The sequence below is a fragment of the Lactuca virosa genome, chromosome 8, assembly GCF_052849685.1.
Source record: "Lactuca virosa cultivar CGN04683 chromosome 8, Lactuca_virosa_CGN04683_v6, whole genome shotgun sequence".
Taxonomy (NCBI): Eukaryota; Viridiplantae; Streptophyta; class Magnoliopsida; order Asterales; family Asteraceae; genus Lactuca; species Lactuca virosa.
The window spans coordinates 365,101,215-365,107,288 of record NC_136433.1 but is presented as its reverse complement, the minus strand read 5'-3'; positions in this window follow the sequence as shown (position 1 = coordinate 365,107,288).

The window sequence follows — 6,074 nt, the reverse complement described above, 5'->3', positions numbered from 1 at the left end:
GAAGTTACGACGCAAGATGGTCAATTTAGTGCTTGTGCGATGGAAACATACGAATGGGCCAAATCTCACCTGGGAAATGGAGAGTGATATGATGAGTCGCTATCCGCATTTGTTTGATGATGTGTGATTCTGGGGATGGAATCATCCTAAGGGGAGAGAATTATAACGCCCGTGTTTCTACGATAGGGATTAATGATGATGTAATATTCTAGGTCAACCTTTGTAATTCATTTTGAAGAAATGAAGAGGAATTATGTGATTATTATGAGAATTATGTGTTTTATGCTTAATTATTAGGATTTAATTAATTAAGAATAAAAATAAGCGTCGAAAATAAATATTAGATAAACCCGATATCTATTAAGAAAGTTGTAGTGGCCGTGACAAGGATTTCAGATATATAAAGAATACCAAATCCGAGTTATAACGAAGAAGTTATGACCTGTCGAAGTTCCGCGACAAAACCGCCACAGCGCCGAATGAAGTAAAAAGTGAGTTTTTGATAAACTACTTTTTAGCCTTGGTGATCTAAATGAAAGTCGTAGTGTTCGTTAAACCGACTTCGTATGAGGAAGTTATGATTTTTCTAAGTTTCAGCTTAGAAGTAGACAACTAAAAACTCGAATTTTAGGTCAAGTGATTTTTGGCCGATACAACCTAAACGAGAATCGAAGGTCTCGTCAATATTAGTACAACGGTAAAAAGACAGACGGAAACGGACGTCGGATGAAGAAGTTATGAATTTTTAACGGATTTTCCTGTCCCGGTCTGTTAAAAAATAATAATATTAAGATTAAATTCAAAATTAGCCGACGGAGTCTAAATGAAACTTGTAGAGCATAATTTTACCTACGCGCGCATATAAAGAACGTCGAAAACAGAGCCCATATGCGAAAGTTATGGATTTTAGAAAATTTGGGACACAAAAATCGAGAAAAATGCTAAAACCGAGGAATTTCACATGGCTCAACTTCGGCCACGTCACCCTCGCTAGCAGCATGCCGCATGTCTGAATTGCTGAGTCATCCGAGGCCACCTGTCGACGCGTGTCGCACCCTCTACGCACCGAAGGCTCGGCCAATCAGAAGTCGCCTCGTGCCTTCTCCGTGTCTCGGTCTCGCATCACCACGTGTCCGAGCCTCGCATCCGACGCCTGGCACCCTTGCATGCGAGCCACATGCCCCTTTGTCACAACTAGGAATTTTGATGCTTTGTAACAACAACAACGATAACATTTGTGAACCAAAAATGTGAAAGCATGTATGATGCTTATTCAATAACAACAAACTTCCATCAAACACTTTATACAAGCACTGCAAATAGTCAACAAAGAATTGGAAACCCTAGAAACCTCGGTTTAAGTCCATTTTGGATTAGGATTTTCTTATTTGGGCCTAATGGACCAATAAGCTTCCAATTTGACTATTTTGGGCTTAGAACTCCTATATGGACTCTAATTGGACCCACTTTCATTTATTTTAACATTTTGGGCCATAATCGGCCCAGAATGAAATAAAATACCCTAAGGGGGCCATAACAAATCTAATTAACTTAAAAAGGCCATAAGACTCATACTTTGATGTAAATTGGACCCATATCTTGGACTTAAGCACAAAAACCCCAATTTCTTTTCTTCCTTCCCACTCTCGGCCCAACTACACAAATGGGGGGAAGAGTTGACTTTTTACTTGCCACCTCACAATTGTATATGGGGTATCCATGCACCCTTCCCATATTTCCAAGCATCCATCACTTCACGCTCTCTTCTCCTCTCTCTTTTCTTCTTCGGCCGAGAACCACAAAGGGAAAGACACACACACACATAATTCACTCAAACACTCTCAAAGAACACTCTTCCTTCTTCTTCATCAAAAATTTCGAGATATAGGAGCTTTCAAGTAGGATTCTCCCTAAGAGTCATCATCTAAGGTAAGTTGATGCTATAAATTCATGATCTGGCTACTTCATTTCATCAAAAATCTCTTCTAAATCTATTCAAACTCGTGATCTTGCATCTTACAACACATCTAAGCCAAAGATCCACCAAGAAGCTTGTTAGGCCGAGATTTTCATCAAACTTCTTCCATTTTTCTTCTAAACCGAATCCACAAACTCAAGGTGAGTTCATACCCCTCTCTTTTCGGTTTTCATAAGTTTTATGGGGGAGAATACAAGTAAAATGTGTAGATCTATGTGTATGTGTATGCTATGTATGATTTTATGCATGTATGTGTGATTTTATGTGCTTATGTGTTGAATATGTAAACAAAAAGGGAAGAAAACTCGAGATCTATGGCATGAGTAAGAAAACAAACAAGAACTAAGGTATATTACACTAAACAAGTCAAGAAAATTACCCTCCAAGATTATGATAAACATATTGTAACATAAAACTAATTTTTGGGCTTAAATTGTCAAATAAACAAAAGTTGAGTTAAAAATTGCCATTCACGGTTTTCTTAAGGGTCAAAAGAGTCAAATAAGTTAAAACAAATGTTTTTATGAATATTATGCTCTTCAAAGGACTTGAAATGTAAATATTAGCTTAATGGGCTAATTTTTGGGCTTTTCGGCCCATTAAGCCCAAAGTTGCGAAAATCATGACTTTCAAAGGGCTGAAATGGTAAGTTCTTCAAAACAGGGGATAAAAAGTTAAACAAAACTCTTTCAAGGGTTAAAATGCTTTTCTTTTCCAAAAAGGATAAAAAATGTAAAGTTTTTGGATTTTGGGCCAAAGTTGTAAAAATTGCGAAAGTTTGGACTTTAACCGAAAAACACTTTGCTGGAAGGTCTGAAACTGCCAAAGAATAAGTTTTGAGGTAAAAATATCATTTTGAACAAGTCTATGATTCAAAAGTGTCAAGAAAATGGTCTAAGGGTTTAAAATGTCTTTTCTTTTGTATAAAGGACTAAAATAGTTATTTTTATTAAAGAAGGGCTGAAAAGGTCAAATCAATATTTTGAATCAATTATTTTATTTTAAGATATTTAAGTCAAAAGAATACAAATTTACAACTTACGAAAACAGAATGAAGAATATACCTATATTTTTAAAAACATCATTATAAACAACCGAACGGTCTCGTGCCGATCCAAAAATAACAATCGTTCAATCAAACCTTCCAACAATTATGCAATACCTAAAACAAGTAAACATTCAAATTTTGGGCTTGAAAGTTCCAATCATGCTAGTTGGACCTTTTTGATCCATTAACATGACCGTTGGGCCCAAGGGATAATGGTAACCAATGTTATTGGGCCTTCTATGACCCAATTCCATATTAAAGGGACCTTCAATGGCTTTTAAGTGCCATTGGGCCTTAGTGGCCCATTCGCATTGCTAGTAAGGTCCAAGTAATCAAATGCGAAATGGGTCATCGTGTCCTTCGTATACCCAACAGCCTAAAATAACTCACGGAAGTAGCAGGACTTTGTATTCCTCTTCTCCTCGTTTGCTAGGCTTATGTGTAATCAAAGTAAACAAATTCAGGTCGTTAATCAATAGTAATCAAGGTGGTTTGGATTAAGTGAGTAATAACGGACGACACCTCTATGGGTCGTTCGTAGTTGGTAGTTATAACCAGTCATTACCATGCATGGTTACAACGACTCACAAAAATTTGATAATATCCGACACCACCCGAGAAATCAAGGAAGAGTAATCAAAAATCATTTGTTGTGGCGGTGTAGCAATTCGTAAACAAGTACATTTCGCGTTATCGGAAAACATCAGGTTTTTCGAGGAAATGAACACCACTCGCTTGTAATTTCTATAACTATAATACAAAACTCCCTTTTATATACACGTTTTGAAATCATTCATGCATCAACTTATGGATCTTCACACTTTGATAAACTATTGGCTTTCAGAAAATATCGGATTTTCTGGGTTTTACAAACAACACAAATCATTTTTATCACAACCTTGCTTATGAACTCACCAACATTTCATATGTTGACGTTTTTCAAAATAACTTGTATTCTCAGGTAACAGGTAAGATGAAGGGTAATATCAAGTATGTTAGGATATTATGTTTTGAAAACTCTCAAACAATTTAGGGTTGTGGATGTGTAATATTTGAAACAATGTACTGGATGTGAACAATATCAGTTATAATGTATTGATGCATGGTGATGTTTATGTTATGATTCATGTATATTCATTGTGATGATATTCAATTTAAGTCACGCGAGCCCTCGGACGTTTCCGCCGTCTGGTTTCGGGGGTGTGACAGGTTGGTATCAGAGCTCTGTTTATAGTGAACTGGCATATCTAACCACACATTGATATGCAACTATAAACCAAAGAGGGACTAAAACAACTCTGAACAAAAAAAAATAAAACACAACGATAAAACATCTTTACTTGTGCGATATAGGAAAAACAACATAATACCAAATCAAATAAAATAATGCTGACATCTTGGTTAAGTCGGGACTGTTCTTAGTTGTAGTAAGGGGTGGATATAGCCTGATCAACTACATTTTCTCCGAAGTACAACTATTACATACCCCGGTGAAAACCTCGATGGTCGGTAGACCTAAAAACATACCCCTTTGTTACGAAGAAAAGAACATCAACTTATATTGCATAATAACTAAAACATATTAGTAGTAATAATAGTTTACTCATACACCTCCTCTCAGTCACCGTGGAAGGAGAACACCAGGGCATTCAGTTTCATCAGGTCTTAGTGTCCCACGGGATGATCGAGGATGAGCCTGAGGGAGATCAGGGAGGGGCACACGGCGTGGGTCCCGACGAGTACACGGACACAGACTACGAGTTTGATGGGACCGACGACGACTGCATGCAAAACAAGACTCAGGCAAGGATTCTGCCACATCACCTACCAGTGAGATGCAGCAGGACCACCCCGCCCCCCAGGAAACCCCTCGAGGGAGAATCGCTCTCCGGAAGCTGAGATTGTTGCTCTGCGGCAACAGCTATTCGCCATGGAAGCACGAGCGGTGCAAGCGGGACAGGAGAGAGATGAAGTCATTGGAGAAATGACTGAGATGGCCCAGTTGTTGGTACAACACTTCGGTATATGGCCTCACTACCGTCGTCGAACGCTCCTTAGAGTGTTAGGACTAGTCATATCTATCCATAGTATTATGCTTATGTGACCTATGCTATGTACCATCGACTCTATGTTTAAGTGATTACACTACTCATAGAGCCGTTACGCTGCCGAACTTGCACCACTAATGTGTGCTCCTTCGAGCAAATTTTCATGTAACAAAAATGCGATTATATTAATGGAAATTTTTTTTGTGTTCTATTGTGATGTTGTTATCTGTTATGATTGTATGTTAACATGCGGAACCACTTAAGTATACACAATACACCTAGTTTTTAGGACCACAATCTCACAAAAATCATGGGCGCTCAACATCTTTCCGTTCCATGATAGAAAGATGCCCCAACGACCAACCCGTGGAAACCCTGGACCAACCCCACCCGAAGTCAACTCAGATGCATTCCAAGCAGCTGTATCTGCTGCGGTTACTGTAGCCATGGCGCAAATCCACCAAGGGAACAATGGTGGAGTCAATGGTCAAGGGGCTGGAAGTTCGATCAACGGAATAAATCAAGGACCTACCAATACATGCTCCTACAAGGACTTCACCAACACCAAGCCACAAACCTTTAATGGCACGGGTGTAATGATAACCCTAAAGAGATGGATGGAAAAGCTGGAATTAGTATTTGACATATGTGAATGCCCCGAGGAGGTGAAAGTGAAGTTCGCCGCATGCACATTCGTTGACCAAGCTCTCACTTGGTGGAATGGACATGTAGAGGCCATGACTCTCCCCGTAGCCAACGCTATGCCGTGGGCGGAGTTGAAAGAAATGCTGATGGTTGAGTACTGCCCGCAAGGCGAAATTCAGAAAATGGAGCAAGAGTTATGGAATCTCACCGTCCGAAACTCCGACATAGATGCATACATATCAAGGTTTAGCGAGCTGTCATTGTTGTGCCCTGGCATAATTACTTCAGAGGGAAAGAAAATCGAACGATTCATCTAGGGATTAACCTCCCCAATTCAAGGAAATGTAATAGCTGC